This window comes from Chrysochloris asiatica, unplaced genomic scaffold (assembly GCF_000296735.1).
Source record: "Chrysochloris asiatica unplaced genomic scaffold, ChrAsi1.0 scaffold00046, whole genome shotgun sequence".
In the NCBI taxonomy this organism is placed as follows: Eukaryota; Metazoa; Chordata; class Mammalia; order Afrosoricida; family Chrysochloridae; genus Chrysochloris; species Chrysochloris asiatica.
In genome coordinates, this window is record NW_006408564.1 from 5,472,805 (window position 1) to 5,491,955 (window position 19,151).

At 43.0% G+C, this 19,151-nt stretch overlaps 1 protein-coding gene across 1 annotated transcript in view; it reads right to left on the minus strand.

Moving 5' to 3' along the window:
* Nucleotides 1-17,884, minus strand: part of ERC2 (ELKS/RAB6-interacting/CAST family member 2) — a 1,669,968-nt gene extending 1,652,084 nt beyond the window's left edge. The window contains exon 1 of the mRNA XM_006862059.1: nucleotides 17,795-17,884. The gene's annotated coding sequence lies outside the window, so the exon portion shown is untranslated. The remainder of the gene's footprint in view (nucleotides 1-17,794) is intronic.
* Between the last annotated feature and the right edge of the window lie 1,267 nt (nucleotides 17,885-19,151).

Genomic DNA, 19,151 nt, shown 5'->3' on the forward strand with positions numbered 1-19,151 from the left:
GGGACCCTACCCAGAGAAGCAGTGATGCCAGAGATGGAGGCAGAGATGATGACAAGAAGAGATGGAGCAGCTGGGGGCTCTGGAAAGGGGCTGTGTGCTGATGGCCAGGGGTCAAGCTTGCAGGGTGTACCCTTTGGTTGTTTGATGATGTATGGAGGGAATTGTAATCATTACAATGAAATGAAATACGATAGGATGAATGTAAAGCTGGTGTTCTCCCATGTAAACTATCACATAATTCACAATTAAAAACTTAAAAAAAAAAAAAAAAAAAAAGCATGGGTTTTGAGGCCAACAGTCCAGGATTAAATCCCAGCTTCTCCACTAACTTGGTTAGGGACCACATGCAGCAGATGCTGCCCCACCAATGTTCCTTGACCTCGCTTGTTTTACAGTCTCTAAGGACTTCCACTGGTAACATCTGCATCTCTGCCTGGGTACTTCTTTTGAACCTCAGAACACTACTCTTTGCAGCAGAAGGGGTAGAAATGAAAGAAAATTTTGCCCTTCCTGGGATTAAACTTCACTTGTCACATACTAATTTATTGTCCCCATCTAGTAGCTGTCTTCTCTTTCTAGTCTCACACCAGCATTCCTCCACAGGGGTTCTCTGTATGTGCCAAATAACTACTTGCACTTGAATACTTGTCTCGGGGTTTGCCTTCCAGGGAAGCTACACTAAGAATCCTGGGGGAGTTTCTTAACTTCTGCAAATATTAATTTCTTCATTAGAAAAAATAATACTCAGGCCATAGAATTATTGTAAGGATTAATTTAAACCCAATTCATAGTACCCTGAAGGACCGATTGTTGTTACGTTGGTTTTGACCTATAGTGACCCTGTATAGGAGCGGCTGGTGGGTTTGAACTGCTGACCTTGTGGTTCAAACTGACCTTGCAGTCCAGTGCATTATCTTCCACACCAGGACTCCGAAGTGCAGATTAGAACTATAAATCCTTCAGAAGCACATTGCCTTTCAGTTATCAGCCAAAACACTTTACCACTATGTCACCAAGGCTCTTCTGGTGGTATAGTGGGATACATGTTGGACTGCTAACTACAAGGTCAGCAGTTCAAGTCCCCCAGCCACTCCAAAGGAGAAAGACTAGGCTTTCTGCTCCTATAAAGATTTACAGTCTTGGAAATCCTCTACAGGGTTACTATGAGTCAGAATCAACTTAATGGCACACAACCACCATAAGTACAGTTGAGATGATTCCAACTCACAATGATCCTGGGTACGGTTGCCAAGGATTGACTGGTGAGCTCGAACCACTGACCTTGTGCTTATCCTACAACACCACACAAGGGCTCCTATGCTTTCATTATTAAGTGCCAACAAGTTGGTTCTGACTCAGAACAACCTTGTATAGGGTTTCCAGTGAGCATCAGGTAGGTTTGAACCACCAATCTGGTGGTTAACAATCCAGTGCTTATCCTATAGCACCACACCAGGGCTCCTACTGTGAGGACTGGTGGTTGGTAGTTGTGTTATACCAAACTGGTTCCAACTCTTGGTGACCCTGTATTGACTTTCAGAGGTTGTAAATCTTAACAGGGGCATTAAATGATATAATTATTAAAAAGTGCTTAGTATGAGTTTCTGGAACTTCTAGTCTAATAGTTATCTGCCTCTTTGATAGAAGATAAACTTTTTTCAAAGTCAGTACATGTCTCTCCATTTCGAGAAGACATTAGAAATCCAAGAGCTAATATTTCCCCATCCTCTAACTGATTAAAATCTTCCATGATTTTGCATTCTCCATTCAACCACATGAGGCATTAAAAGAAACTAGAATTTAGCATCCAACTCAAGTCTTTGCTGCACAGTGGGCTGAGCCCACAAAGGAAGTTAGACAAGCTACCCAAATGTCAACCAGATTCTCTATGCCTAACTGATCACCCTCCTGACCTATAGGACTAGAAGCATGTAGGGCTAACATAACACACACAAACCTCAATTTTTATTTCCTTCTCTCTTTAGCCTCAAATGCAGCATTAAGGCTATAGTGAGGACAAAAATATCAAGCAAAATACATTCAGTCTTTTACTAATTTCACAGTGCACCATTCTAACAAATAAAACCCTGGAATCATGACAATCCATTAAGATGGATCCTTTGCTAATTCCCTTTTTATTTGCTCTGTTTATCTTTCCTTGTTTACCAAAATACACACAGAATGTTGTTACCACAAGGGTCAGCAATGACAATTAGCAAACCAAAGAACTGGCTGACTCTGGTGGACTCTTTCTAAAAAGGCTGATGAGAAATCCAGTTCTGTATTCCCTGTCCTGGTGTGGTGCTGTGGGTTAATGCGCTGGACTGCAAAGTCAGTGTGAACTACAAGGTCGGTGGTTCAAACTCAACAGCTACTCCTTAGAATTCCAATACAGGATTGCTATGAACCGTAATCTACTCTACTGCACTTAACAACAACAATCTTTATAGAAAATGCCATTCTGAGTATATATTTTCTTGAAAAGCTAAAAAAACAAATATTCACTAGTGGTTACGAATCGGGCTGCGAACCTTAAGGTCAGCGGTTCAAAACTACCAGCCGCTCCGTGGGAGAAAGATGAGGCTTTCTACTCCTGTAAAGATTTACACCCTCGGAAACCCTGTACAGGGTCGCTATGGGTCGGAACCAACTCGACGGCACTTAACAACAACAACATTAGATATCGAAAGGGGAAGGTCGGTCCCCCCAAAACAAATAATAAAAGCTCAAATGTTCCCCTTTAGCACAGGATCCAATGTATTACCAATATTTTATACACAATATATGAACCGACTTTAAAACTCTTGAGGAAAAAATCCATTTTCCAAGAACTTTTTGAAGCCCCCTGCTATACTAGGGCAAATAAAGTCCAAATCATTTGCTCAAAGCTAAATACCACCTATACCGAGGGTATGTCTAATCGTTTCCTTCTTTGCTTCCATTTCATTAAGTTTACAAGGCTCATACCTCTTCTCCGTATATTTTTGCTAACATTTTTTTGATTGTCCATATATTTTTATCATAAATAAAGACAAAAATTCAAGAACAATTCAAGCAATTGCATAAACTGCCATACAAAGACGGGAATGGCTGCTGAAATAAAACTCTCTGTTGGCAGTTAAGGTCATAATACAAAAGCTCAAAATGTTGGTTCATAAACTGACACAGAGAAGTCCAGATTGAAAGACTGTTTGGGAGGGTTGTCATATAATGTATCGAAGTGTTTGTCATACAAAAGTATAGTCATAGTCAGTTGTTTATGCATGTGACATTGAATACAGTCCCAGCACTTAACTTCCAATCTTGTACATTTCAGGGAGTAATTAAACCATGTCCCTTCCTGAACTTTCTCCCATCCCTCTCAGAGACTGCATGCTATGAATTACTCCAAGTGTTTCTGTCTATTAGGATAACTTAGTTTAATTCCATCTATTAACTGCAAATGTTTGCAAAGCTTTTTTAACAAAATCAGCACTCTCCCTTCTCTGCTTAAAACTCAGTTTAAAGAACTCCAAGTACCCTGATGATATTTGGAGAGATTCTCAAAACGAACATGCAGCTCTGTTAGCAGGAATACATCCACCTTGTAAGTAATCTTTTAGAGTTAAGGCCACTATACAAATTGTGTTCAGTTAATGAAATCAACTTTGGTACTACTAGGATTCCCAAGACCATATTTAATCTTTCTATTCCCAGGACACTGTGTGGCCCCCTCGTCTAATTTCAAACCTTACACTCCTACAGCACACCAAAAGGAGGTAACTATTCCCATAAAGAAGTCCCAGGGTAGCACAAATGATTAACACACGCAGTTGCTACCCAACCAAAAGGTTGGAGGTTCGAGTCCATCAGAGGCATCTTGGAAGAAATGCCTGACACTCTACTTCTGAAAAATTGGCCCCTGAAAACCTGGTGTAATGCATGAAAACACAGAATTGACTCAGTGACAATCAGGACTTGATTGCCATGAAAGTGGGATGAAATGAGGACAAAGAGCACTCAGAGACTGGTTGTGACTGTCCCCTCCTTGATGGCTGAATTCCACCTCCTTAACTGCTCAGAGGTTCCTCCAGACTCTCTCTGGCCTCTGTCACTCCAGCTCTACAGATCTACTTTCAACTCCCAAACCCCAAATCTCCCATTTTCTGGCTCACCTTTGGACTTTGGCATACACTGTTCCCCGTTATTTATACCACAAAAGCCAAGCCCTCATATCCAAAATAATTTACAGCAGGGACTCAGATAGTTGTACCCCAGTAATACTCACTGAATCATTATTCACAATTATTCAAAATGGTGGAAACAACTCAACTGTTCATCAACAGATAGATAAACAAAGTGTAGTACATACATACAATGGACTATTACTCAGCTATAAAGAGAAATGAAGTTCTGATCTATACTACAACATGGATAAACTTTTAAAACACCATGCTAGGTGAAACCTGCCGGACACAAAACAACAAATACTGTATGAACCCATTTTATGTGATGACACCATGAGCTAAGCATTGTGCTTGTCGGCAGTTCAAACCGACAAGCTGATCTTTGGAAGAAAGATGAAGCTATTTTCTCCTGTTATGATTTACAGTCTATATAGAGTTGTTATGACTCAGAATCAACTCAATGACAGTCAAGGTTCTGGACCTCAAATACACAAATGCATAAATATAGAAAATACATTCATGGTTACCAGAAGCTTGGAAGAGAGGGAAATGGGGAGTGAATGCTTATAGGGTACTAAACTTTTAACTGGGGAGATGAAAACATTTTGGAGACAAGGAGTGGTGGTGACTGTATACATTGTAACTATAACTAATGTCACTGAATTATACACATCAAAATAATTCCAGTAACTCCCATTACCCTTGCATTACACCTTAAATAATTTAGCTTATCCTCCTTTATCCTTAAGTCTAGAATAAAATCTGCCTTATATCGTTCATGAGAGCCTTTGTATTCCCCCATCAGAGAACCCAGTACAAATGCCTACTTACTTGTCTGTTGTTGTTGTTATGTGCCGTGGAGTCGATTCCGACTCATAGCGACCCTATACAGGGTTTCCGAGGCTGTAAATCTTTACGGGAGCAGAACGCCTCATCTTTCTCCCATGGAACAGCTGGTAGTTTCAAACTGCTTGTCTAGTACCCCACTAAATGCTACCATCCTTGATCTCCCCCAAACTCATCTTTGTTTATAGTTGCACCCCCTGTGCCTCGCAGAGAACTTGGAATAAACAAACACACATTCATATGGTGACTATACTGATATAATATAATGGTTTAATTCTTTGTAGGAGTCCACAGGTGGTACAAACAGTTAACTGAGTTAGCTGCCAACCAAAAGGTTGATAGCTCGTGTCTACAAAGAAGCATTTCAGAAGAAGGACCAGACAATCAAATTCCAAAATATAAGCCAATGAAAACCCAGACTATAGTTCTACTCTGACACACATGGGATCACCATGAGTAGGAATCCGATCAATGACAATTGGCTTTACCTCTTTGTAACCATAGTCAATCAAGAAAGCACAAAGATGATTTTTGGTTTCCAGATTAAAATGACACTAGCTGATAAAATGATGATTATTAATGGATCCTTTACCTGAGAAATTGCTATTAAAAATTATCATTTAGTAGATTGGTCAGTCATTCAAAATCAAAAGGATAACATGCACCTAAGGATAACAGTGAGAAGGGATGGGAAGATAGTTAAAATGGAGATGGGAGTCACAGGGAGGGAGCGGGATGATTGTTGTTCCACAGAGGGACTGCAATCACAGAGATGAAACAGTGTATGATTTGCTTAATGTAAAACTGATGATCTTTTCTGTAAACCTTCACTCCATTCACAATAAAAAAAAATTTTTATTTTTTTAATTATTATTTAATTCTGGAACTGGGCCTTTGAAGAGAGTTGGACAACTTGACTTTGATACATATGGGGAAATAGAAACTCGACATAAAGAGTAAACTCTGGTGGAGCCAGAAATGGAGTCTAGGTCTCTTAACTCCCAGATCAGTGCTCACAACTCCATATCCAAGAGAATGTGCTCTGAAGTTACTCTAAGCAACTATTCATCCAGGTGACCTCAAGGCGGCCTGTCCATGTATTCATGGGCTGTGTATGAAAAGACAGTTATTTCTCAACCTAAACAAAAAAAGGTAAAAAAATTCCCTTGCATACCCCTGGTTAAAGGAGCTCTGGTAGTAGTGGTTACTAACTACCAGTGGTTCCGCGGGAAAAAAGATGAGGCTTTCTGCTCCCAGAAAGATTTACAGCCTCGGAAACCTTGCGCAGGATCACTATGAGTCAAAACCACTCCACGGCACACCACCACCACCACCACCACCACCCCTGCTAACCACTCTATGCTCACCAGCCTGATGAACACCAGCCACTGAAATCCAGTTGCCTTTGTATCCATCCAGCATTGTTGTTGTTGTTGTTGTTGTTGTTGGTAAGCGCCATAGAGTCAGTTCAGACTCACAGCAACCCTGTATAATGTCTCCGAGGAGCAACTGGTAAGTTAGAACTGCCTTCCTTGTGGTTCAAACAGACCTTTATTCCACAGTGCTACACCCAACATTAAACAAGGTCTGTAGCGCAGTGGTTATGAATCGGGCTGCAAACCACAAGGTCAGCAGTTCGAAACTACCAGCTGTTCCATGGGAGAAAGATGAAGCTTTCTGCCTCTGTAAAGATTCACAGCCTCGGAAACCCTGTACAGGGTCGCTATGAGTCAGAACCGACTCCATGGCACATAACCAACCAACCATTTTCAAGGATGGGTTAATGTACTAGACTGCAAAGTCAGATTAAACCTCAAGGTTAGCAGTTCAAGCTCACCAGCTGTTCCTCGGAACCCCTACACAGGGTTGCTATGGGTCAGAACTGACTCAATGGCACTTAATAACACATCAACAAATTTTCAAGGAACCCCTTAGAATGCTATCATCTCATTTATTTACTACCCAGCTTCCTGCACCCTCCCCACCCCAATGAAGCAGTATTAAAAACAAGAAGGATAAAAAGCTAATATAGGAAACAAAGAAAGGGCAGGAGGGAATAGGATAAGCCCTGCACTGAAAATCCACCAGCTGCTCCTCGGAAACCCTGTACAAGATTGCTATGAGTCAGAGTCAACTCGAAGGCACTGAACAACAACAACAAAGGGAAGAAAACACAACAAATCCCTCTCTTTAAAGGCGAACATGGGAGAGCCAACAGTAATGCCCTGCTTGGATGGTGACCTGACTCAAGTCTTGCTCCTTGGGGTGGACTGCTAGCTCAGAGATGGCTAGAAGGCAGTCTGGCTAATCTGCCATAACCCATGCACAAAAATGCCTTCGTAGTAGAAGTTTGGTGCCCACCAGTGTCACGGAGAAAATAACCCGGGATCATGGGACCAGCCCAACCACACATCTTACAGTCACTCACCACCGTCCCACCCTCACAGGGGAGTTAGTTCCCCACCCCCAAAGCAGCTACCAGGTCCCAAATCCACCTTCAATTACCATAGGCACACAGAGGATGAACATACCACCCTGACCATACTCACCTTGTGTTAGAAGAATTCACTACCTATGAACTAAGTTTCACTTCTTATCCTAAACTGCTGTTTCGTGCTATAATTAGCCACAGTGCTCTAGCGGAAACATCTTTCATGGTTTGCGTTGGATCAGAAAGTACTCCTGAAGAACAGTGATAAGGTGCTTAGATTCCCAGTCAGGCTCTTGTTTTCTAACCCACTAAGAAGTTAGTTGCCTTGAATTAATGGTTTGCTTTTAATACATTCTCAAGGAATGCACTTCACTGACTACCATCCAAGACAGACTGGCAACTCCTTCAGTCAGGTAGTAAAACAGCAGTAACAACACCATTAAACAACTCCGCTCCCTGCCTCACCCCACCATGCACACATGCACGCGCACACGTGCGCGCACACACACACACACACACAAGAACTAAATGAATACAGTGTAAAATCCAAACAATAAATACTTTTTAAAATAGATAATCTGAAGAACACACCAGGCTTAAAGACCTAAAATTTCAAATGCTGCCCTAGAATCTTTAAACCTTACTGGACCCATAAAATGTCTAACCAGGAGTTTTCCAGTTCTCACCAGATATGCCCCCTAGTGGGAAAGGCTCCCCAGGTGATCAGTTCTCCTATGGGGATCTGCACTTCACACAGTCCTCAAGCATCTCACCTTCCTGACTGCTCACAAAACTATTTTAACAAGCCAATCACATCCTCCCACAGGTACCAAGGGCCATCCCACCCTCCAGGGACTACAAAGTTGGCTTCCCACAGCCCCTGTTGGTCTACATGGTCCCTGAGGGTAGCCCCATTTGGCCTATCCTGCGTGGCATCTCCTCTGTTGGCTCCTCTGTTTCAGGTGAGTAGGAGGTGAGAACTCCCGGCAAAGTAGGGCTGCTTCTCAAGGCCTCCCATCTACAGGTGTACCACAGAGCTACCCTCGGCCCATACTCATCGTCCGCTGCGGCCCATCTCCCGATTGACATCCAGGAAACAGTGAACACTCAGCGCCTTCCTGGAAGTGCTGGCTGCCTGCCTTTCTTTCTTTTCTTTTTTAATTTTGTTGAGTGCCCACTAGGTGCCAGCAACTAAAGCTGTCCTAGGGTCTGACCAAGATGAACCCTGCTTGGCAGAATCAATGGTGAGTTCAAGAATAGAGGAAACTGCATTTCAAAGAGATGAATCTGGGTGGCATAAAGGAGAAGAAATGCCCAGAAGGCTCAGAGCAGAAGACGGAGGCAGAGTCATGGGAATCCGCCAGCCAAATGCTCAAGAAATCCAGCTGGGGCACAAGTTGAACTGGCCCAAAGCAGGGGGTGTGACCACTTACATTATCAATTAAGTCAGGGAGGCAGTGGCCTTGAGTGCTCCCATCTGTGGCAGAGAGAAAAGGAAAAGTGCTGAGTACTGACCCTGCCTGTGAGAGATAGCCTAGGTTCTTCTGGTGGGGGCTCAGACAGAGGTGGGTGCTTCTGTTAAGATTGTAGGGCCACCTACTTACTACTTTGTGCAGCAATAATTTAGCTGCTGAGAGTCGGGCAAATGCGTTGTTAATTTTGAGCATGTTTCCATTCACTTATTCATTCATTCAACAAATACTTACTGAGTATCTATCTACTATGTACAAACATTCTTCTAGACACTGGTGGATACAGCATTAAGTAAAAGTTTCTGCTTTCATGGAGATTGTCAAACTCTCTGAGTCTCTGTTTTCTCATCTATAAAGCGGTGGTGCTGGTTATGTGCCACGGACTCAGTTCTGACTCATAGCGACCCTGTACAGGGTTTCCGAGACTGTAAATCTTTACGGAAGCAGAAAGCCTCATCTTTCCCCCGTGGAACAGCTGGTAGTTTTGAACTGCTGACCTTGCAGTTCGCAGCCTGATTCATAACCACTACACTACCAGAGCTCCTATAAAGTAGGGATGAGAAAACCTAACTCTATAAAGACACACACAATGCACTTAGCACAGTGTCTGGCACATAGTAAATGCCCAATAGTGCCTGTAATAGAACAAAGAAGCACATCCATCACCCCCAACTAAAGCCCCAAATCTGTTGTTGAACTCTGTACTCCCTTAGTAGATGCTCAATAAATGTTCCACAAACAACGAATGAATAATCAATCAATAGTAATCACTATTACAGTAATGGATAATCATTATTCCTCTATTCTACTATCTATAAAAGCAAAAGAGCATTAAAGTAACAGCTCTTTAAGGAAGAAAAAAACAACTTACAAGCATAGATGATACAGTTTAGGAAAGCAATAGGCTTTCCTAAACTCAAAGAAAGGACAAGGTAGCAAGGCCGGTTAACATTCAGGTTAAACCAGAGACATACAAAAAACAAATAAAGTTTAGCAGAGGTGATAAAATATAATGTATACGTAAGAGTAAACTTAAATACACTACAGTAACAAACACAAAATCTCAGTGGTTTAAAACAACAAAGGTTTATTTCTCCGTCATGTTACATGTCCAACTTCAGTTGACCGGTAGCTCTGCTCATTTAGTGACTCAAGGATCCAAGTAGATGGAAGCCCCATCTCAACAGGTGTTTCCATGGCAGATCCAGCAGGGGAGAAGAACACTGGAAGGTTTCACACTGGAAATCAAAGGTCCTAGCATGGAAGTGATACAAATGACTTTCAACATATACCTGGAAGGAGAGGTACAGTGACAATTACAGGAAGCATCAACAGTCTGTACCACAAATGATACTAAGACACACAGGTGGTGGAATATTAAGGGATTTGTTAAAGAAGTTACACATATAAAACATTTGGACAGCTACAGAGTTCACGTAATCCTGGACTTTCAAGGGTAGGTAGGGTCATCTAAGAGCAGAAGTCTCAAAATAAACGGATCTAGGGCAACATACTCGTGGATCCTGAATTATCAGAGCAACTCTGACTTTCCCTACAAATATACTAAGGGTCCCTGTCAAGTTCTACTTAGGAAAAAAATTTTCTGCAGCTGAAAAAACATTGGAAAACCACTAATGTAAATCAAATTCTTTAGTGTGCAGATTTTAAAGTACAAGGAGGAAAAAAGAGAAGAGGCCCCAAAAGTTAGCGTCTGCCACCCAAGAAATCTCTGAAATGCTTAGTAGATAACAGATATAAGTCCATTATACCTCTGTACAACCTCCTGACTTTACCCTTCATCTCTGCTCACTTCAACTGGTACAATGGAATCAGACCCAGATGAGAATCATGTCATCCAAGGTCATCAAGAACTCAGTACACTGAGAAGGAACCCCCACCTTACTGCACTAAATGATTCACATCCCATTAGCAATTCTCTACATTACTCATTCCCTGCTTCCTGGCAAATGTGAAGCCATCAGTAGAAGTTAATACTAACCTTCAGGAGACTTTTGTTTTGTTCTCAGAAGATTACAGGTTCATGGCCAACTATGATTCGTGTTCACCCAGTTCCATTCTCCTTTCATGTTCTCAAATCTGCTTTGTGCCCAGCTTTTCCCTCCTCCTTCATTCATATTAAGACATTGCATGTCAAGTACTTAAGCCTCAAAGATCTCCCAACTTCCAGTCTCTGCCTTCTCTAGATCATCTTACACTTGTTAGCCTGTGAAATACAACGCAAACTTTTCAACCTGGCATGCAGTTACCTCCTCAATCTTATCCCAACCTATTATCCAATGTTATCTTCACTCTGGTATTTATCCTGTCCTGCCAAAAGCAGGCTGACAGACTTCAAAGTCAAAATGGTGAAGTTTTGAATCCTTAATTTCTCTGAGTCTCAATGCCCTCACCTGTAGAACAGGTATTATGCATCTACTTGAAGAGCCTCTTCAGAGAGTATGTATCAATGAGCACTGTTGGGCTGCAAGTAACAAACAGGGCTTACGAGTAAGGAGGTTATTTGTTTTAGGCAATAAGAAATATAAGAGAAGGCACTCTAGGCTGGAAATATGGCTCAACAATATCAACAAGACTGCAATCCTTCCAGCCTCCAGCTCCGCCATTCTTAATACATAGTTTTGTCTTCACTGTTGAAATCCAATGCTGCCCCTCCAGGCATTGTATCAATGTTCGCAAAAGCAAAATGCAGAAAAAGATCAAAAGCTGTGAGGGTATACCAAGCAAGGGTACCCTCTTTATTAAGCTTTCAGGAAGGTTCCCATTTAATAATTCCACTTACATTTTTATCAGACCTGAGGCTCAGGGCCACTCTAGACTGCAAAGGAGTTTGGGAAGGTGAAATTTTGACATACGTCATCTCAAGCAAAATTAGGATTTGATTAGTTAGAAAGGAGAGGATAGATATTGGGGATATTAATTTAGATATTTTACATAAAACGCTTAGCACATGCCTAGTGCATAGCAAATGCTCAATAAAATGTTAGCTATAAACTCTGCAGGCTTTAGAATAACTACTGTTTAACATTTTATTGTGAATTGAGTGAAGGTTTACAGAGCAGGTCAGTTTTCCATTCAACAATTCATCTCATTGATTGCAATCCCCACAATGAAATATCACTTATCCCACTTTCTCCCTGTGTTGCCTGTTTCCATTTCTCCTTCATTTCTGGTTAAATAGAGACTGGTGGAATCCCCAGACTATGGCCCTTAGTAAATCATCCTTTAGGTCTGAAAATGAACTCACCCCCAAGGCTCGGCCAAACAACAGGTCTATCAGGGGAACAATAACACTAGCCAGGTAGCACACACACCTTACAATAATCAGTCATTTGAGATCAAAGGGCAGTGTTTACCCAAGGACAAAATTCAGAACCATTATTATCATTGTTGTTATCACTTAACTTTCTTATCCTCTGGCTAAGTAGGATGATTCATTATATCTGTAAGACTAGATGTTCCTCACATTTCTGTTTGCATCTCCAGCCCCATCCCTACTTCAATGCTCAGGCGAATGCCATTTCACCAGAGAAGTCTTTCCTGATGCCTACTCCTAATGACAAATACCATGATGGTAAAGTATACAACAGATATAAACTCTGTGTTCACCACCGCACTGAGCAGAGTCCCTTGGAACAGAATAAAACCAACTGCTGCCAGGTCGATTCCTACTCATAGCAACCCCACGTATATCAGAGAACTGCGCTTCACAGAGTATTCACTGGCTGATTTTTCAGAAGTTGATCACCAAGCCTTTCGTCTAAGGAACCTGTGGATAAACTCAAACACCCAAACTGTCCATTAGCAGATGAGCACCTTAACTGTTTGTGCCACTCAGGGTCTACTGGAATGTAGTAAACCAAAAAGACTAAACCCACACCCACTGCCATCAAGTTCATTCAACGCATAGTAATGCTAGAGGACCAAGTAGAATTGCCCCAGAGAGTTTCCAAGGTTGTAATTGCTATGGAAACAGACTGTCACATCTTTCTTCCATGGAATAACTTGAGAGGTTCACATTGTTGATCTTTCTGTTAGCAGCCCAGAGCTTAACCCACTGTGCCATCAGTTACGACTCATAGTGACCCTGTATAGTGTTTCCAAGGAGCTGCTGGTGAATTTGAACTGCTGACCTTGCAGTTCAAACTGACCTTACCACACTAAGGTCTAATAAATAGTGTTTCAACTAAGTAATTAATGTACACAGACATAATTGCTTCTACAGTTAAGTCCTCTGGAATCAAACATGGTACCTTCCTGATACACAAAAGCTAAACACTAGGCTTTTGTGTAATAAGGCAATGTTTGGAAGTGAGGGGATGTGGACTGCATTCCCAGAGAAAGAAACAAAAAAATTAGAAAATTCTCTAGTCACACCATACCTTTTAGATGCTGTGGAAGTTTGGATTATGATTTAGCAAATATTCCATCCCTGACTATAGGCAGAGGACACTTTTATCCACAGATAATCAAGCTTCACCATGTGATTTGCTTTTCCCCAAAAGGTTGTAAACAGAAATGACTCAACAAGAGCCCTTCCATTTACTTATGCAGTTTAACTTGGTTCTTGACTCCTGCTATCCCTTCAGCCTGGGCCACAGAACGCACGTGGAGCAAACCTGAACCAAACCCGCAGCCTGCAGCAGAACTCCCAAAAGAGCCCATCCTAGATCAGCCAAATCATAGTCAATGTGAAGACTCAGGACTGTCATTAAGTTAGGGGGTTTTGTTACAGCAGCAAAAGTTGACTCATGTATCATTTAGCATCTGGTATCTTAGAGCATTTCTTACATGCTTGTTCATTTTGCTACTTTTCTTCACACAAGAAAGAATAAGCTGAAGAATCTCTACCTTTATATACTCAAATGATTTCTGCCCTTGGGTCATCTGTTTTAAATTTCTGAGGCCTGCCTTGTCATTATCAGTACCTTCTTTTCCATTATTCCTGCTAGCTTTCTAAAACAAGGAAGGCCACAGAAAAGTATCAAAAACTAATACAAAATGGGGCCAGTGCATTTTCCATTGTATGTGTTTGAGTTATATTATGTCAGGGGCAAGTACAATGCAACCTAATATAGGTAGAGTTAGCTGTACTCTTAGGGACATTGAGAAATGATTCACTTTATGAGGATTTAAGACGAATAAATGAAGATGAGACCAATAAGTGTAAATAGAAAAGAGGAGGATTTGTGAGAAAAAAACTCTTGTGGGCATGATCCACCTTCAGGAATTCATGAGATTGCTAGACCAGGCAGATAGATTGTTGATTCTCATCCAGGGATATGTAAGCAGGATGAATTGAGGGAAGGGAGGAAAGAAATCTGCTCTAGGACTAGGGACTTTAAATGAGAATACAGTCATTAAGACCTTGGGCAAGCCATTTTGGCTTTTCTGGGGTAAGGGAAAACCCCGAGGTGCCTCTTTGTGAATGGGGAACTGGAATTGGAGGAGGGGCTTTTACAAGACCAGAATAAAAACTGTTTACAGACAACCATGTGGCACATCTGCCCATGTCTACTGGGTTGGGCGATTGATTTTGCAAAATCGAATAAAGAAAACCTCACTCTCTCTAAAACAATAGTAATACAAACACTGAACTGTAGCTCAAAGGTAGGATGTCCATGTGACAGCCAAAATGTTGGTGTATTCACTAATAAAAGGGATTCAGGGATGTCCTAGGAAAACAAATAAAAATGCAGATTGTACAAAAGTCAATCTAACCAAAGTAAAAAACTGTCTATTTTAGCAAATTTACAGATACTAACACGATTTATACACTGTCATTTTTCATGATATTTGTTTTGGCAAGCCATCACCATTAAATTTCAGCAATGGGAACACACTGGCAAGACCTAAGTCTTGTATGACATTTCCAATGTAATAAAACCAAAGGAGCACACTCTTTCAATGCAGCAATTTTAAATATGATTATACTTAATCACTAGTGAAAAAGGGCACTTTGATAAGGAGAAAGATACATAAAAATCCAACACATTAGCGAACAGTAAATAAATAAATAAATAAATAAATAAATAAGCCAACTGAAGGATGCTAAGAGTATGTATTCATTCAAGGCTGATTCCAAACTCCAACTGGTACTAAGAAAAACGAAAGAGAGTGAATTTTGTTTTGTTTTCAAAACTCAATGCCATCAAGTCAGTTCTGAATTATAGCAAACCTATAGTTTCTGAGAAGGTAAATCGTTTCGAGAGCAGACAGCCTCATCGTTCTGCCAAGGAGCAGCTGGTGGTTTTGAACCACCAACCTTGCAGCAGGCAGCTCAACACTCACCCAACTTCACCACCAGCACTTCTGTTTTGCTTTACCTGCTTTTAAATCATCTTATACATTCTTTTTAGAGAATTAAGTTACTTTTCACTTTACAAAAGGGGCTTCCGGACTTGCAATCAAGTTTCCATTGGATCCAGTAAATTGGCCTACTCAAAATCTATAATATACAAAGTCACTAAGTTTGTCTGTGGATAGAAGTAATCGCCTTTGAGCAAAGAGGCAACAGAAGAGTACAAGGGATATCAACATCAGACTGAACACATACAAACATCATAGCCAAAATTTGAATTCAAGGCCATAGCTAAGGTCATAGACTCTGGATCAGACAAATCTAGGCTTAAGTTTGTATTCATATTACATTCCTCCTAGTTTCCTCCCCTACAGACTGGAAACAATAATAGTACTGACCTCATTGGGGGTCTATAAGGATTAAAACCAATAATACACAAAAAGTATTTAGCACAGTACCTACCACATGCAGTAACATCAATGATAATATTAATAGCAATAATACTGCCTTAAGGAGCCTGACTCCTCCATCAAAGCCATTCTAATATGTGTATTCTTGCTCACAATCTGTTCATGAAATGCTAAATTCACAACTGTATAGTCATATCCAGGGAAAGCTTCTATAAAGTGGCAACTCTCTAGATTAACCAATAATTTCACTAATGAATTCAGGGAGAAAGGTGTTGGGGAAATAAATAAGCCTTTGACTAGTGGAGAGTAGAGAATGATATGGTCATTTTGTCCATAAACCACCTGGTTTTGCTGGTTAAAAACCATACTTCTATCACCATCCAACCCCAATGGTCTCAACTGTGCAAGGATTTTATTGAAACATAGAAGCTGCCTGACAAGGTGGTTTACCTAAGCAAAAGTCAAATGCTTATATCCTCCAGAAGGATCTGGCTGGAGTCCACCACCACCTCCAGACTGACATACAGCAAGACCACACAAGGCAGCCTTCACTTCCAGAAGTTGAGTTTCACCGTCACAACTAAAAGAATCCCTTCTATTCGTGGTAATCCTAATAAAGCAGGCTTGCTTGCTACAAAAATATCCTATACATCCGTCATCTGCAGCCAAGTCCTGTACACTGAGAAGCAATGTGACTCGACAAGGACAAGAGTGACTATAGAAGACAAAGTGCCACACCCTTTTCCCAGACTGCTCAACTGTAACTGGTCTCTTAGACAGGAGCCTGCAGCCATATCTAGAGGAATAGGTGGGCAACTCTAACACCCAACATACACACTCCATTTCATCCTTTACAAGGAATCGTTACATTTCCCGTTTACAGCCATTCACCAGTGGCCTCAGCATCCCCAACTACTACAACTAATAAAGAGGTGGGAGGGAATGGACAACATGGGTCAAGGATACCTTCTACGCCCATTTTCGAAGAGTTTGCTTTCCGGCTTGTCTGCCTCTCGCACCTGGAGCCCCATCCATACCTGGTGCAAACCAATGATTAAGTTTAAAACCGCTGATTTAAAAAGCCAACCAGGAAACTAACCATGACAAGTGGGAGCTACCCTCCTCTCCCGGGCAATGATTGGCTGTTGGGGTTCCACTGGCCCTCGTTCTACCTACATAAGTGGCATGTATGGTTGTCAATCACAGAAGGGACTGACAATTCACCGCTCAGGGAGTAAATTGCCTTTCAGCCAGCAAAGGCAGGTAACCACCTAAAATCGATCCACTCCTAACCGACCGGACCCTCCCTCTCTGGCAGGGAGACCTCTCTGGTAGAGACCCTTAAGACCCTTAAGTACAAAATAAATAAGGCATGGCAATCGGGAGTTTACGAGTGCTATTTTATTATCCAACACCAGGGCAGTTCTTAATCTTCACTGTCCTAAGATGATCTCTCAAAGGCTCCGACAGTAATAAAATAAAATAAAATAAATATATAAAAACAGGTACAACCCTCGTAAAGTACCTCCTTTCCTTGTATAAATCTAAGATGGGTCATTCAATTTAATTTCACATCGTATTCGTTTTCATATACCACCACCCCTTGCCCCTCCCCAATAAATCCTACTTCATTTTTCCTGACATGGTTTTTTTGTTTTTTTTTTTACCCCACACGCTGCCCTAAAAACCCATCCAAAGAGCCAGGCACCCCAACCCCTGACTGGGGCTCTACCTTTCTCGACTTTGTTTGGCTTGGGTTTCCCCACGACCCCCGCCCCTGTGATCACCCCACTCCTCGAGGAAAAAAGGAGAAGCCAAGGAAAAGAGGGAGAGCTGGAGAGAAGAAAGACGATGGCAAAGAGGGTGGCTACCAGAGACGGACTGCGGGAGGTGGCCGGCACTCCAGGGGATGCCGTGCACTTGTTCCGATCCGGGGTTTAGACACCTAGACAAATCCGCCCTTAGGCCGCCCCAACCTTTCCCCACCCGAGAAAGCCCCCGTGGAGGCGGATGGTTCACCCCTCTGCTACCCCCGATAACGCATTGCAGCTTCCCACAAGCGAGGAAGACCCGCACGAGGGATGCCCGGGCTCAGGCGCCCCGAGGGAGCCGGGCGCCCAGCGGCCCCGGGCCCGGCGTCGGCGTCTCACCTTTCCGATGCTCGCCCCGGGGCCGTCCCACATGGATTTTTACAACCTCACGTCGCCTTGGCCCCGGGCGGCCGGGAGGAGCCGGCGCCGGAGCCGGAGCTAGCCGGAGCGGGAGGAGGAGGAGGAGGAACCGGCGGGGAGGCGGGGAAGCCGAGAGGGAAGAAGGGAGGGCGCCGCTCCGAGTGCCGGGCGCGGGGCCGGGCGGAGCAGGGCTGCCGAGGGGGCGGCGCCCGCCGCAGTCCGGAGACGCGCACTCGCGCCGCGCTGCCAGGCGTTGAGCTCCGCGAGCCCCCTCCCGGCCAGCCCGCGCGCCCGCTCTCTCGGCCGCCGCGGCCCTGACTCACATTCCCAGCATTCCCGAGGAACCTCTAGGGGGACTGGGCCGGGCTGGGCGCCTCCGCGGGGGGCAGCAGAGAGCGTTTGGGGCGGGGGAGGGGGGAGGCTTGGGGGAAGGTGGTCTTCCATAGCGCCTCCTACCTTCAGGTCGCCCCTTTCGCGGTACTTCTCCCCAAGCTGCCAGATTCTCTTGGGACTTGTCAGGCGGCGTTCATGATTGGAGCTGGGTGGTACCTGGCTGAGGTGGAGGCTACTATCTTTCAGCACTAGCATCCTCCCATTAGCTTTACGTTCCTTAGAAAGGTCGAGATTTCAAGACTGCTGATGGTTTCTGGTTCCCCCAAAGAAAGGGGAGAACGGAAGATGAAGGGGTAAGACAAAAGATCATCATTGTTGCCGTCATTCTTTGAGTGCCTCTTCTTTGCCTTGCATCATGCGTGTACTGCCCCATTCCAAGTAGGAAGACAGTGACTGAATCCATTGATATCCGCCCACACAGTCACACACCACTCAAGGTAACAAACGTTCAGGAGGATTTGGAAACGTTTTTCCTTGGAATAAGCCTCCATTCAACAAGTGTTTTTGGAACCCCAATCACTGCCATTTACACTGGTAATGGGAAGGCGTGGAAAACATTATGAGCATCTCCAAGTCTGGTCTCTCTCACTCTGAATAGTGATTATGCAGGACTAGAGCAGTACGTTCCTTCCCAATATGATGAACTAATTTCCAGCAATCTCAACAGCCAACCCTCAAATCTCCTGCTGGGAAACTCATTTGAAGCATGGTCTGAATGGGTGAGCTGTTGTTGAAGGTTACCATCAAGTCATTCTGATTCATGGTGACTCTGTATGTATACAGTAGAACTGCTCTATAGAGTTTTCAAGGCTGGGGCCTTTCAGAAGCAGATGGTCAGACCTTAAGTCCAAGGCACCTCTGGGTAGATTTGAACCAGCAACCTTTGGGCTAGTAATCAAGTGCAGCCATTTGCACCACTCACAGACTCTTTTATAGGTGAGCA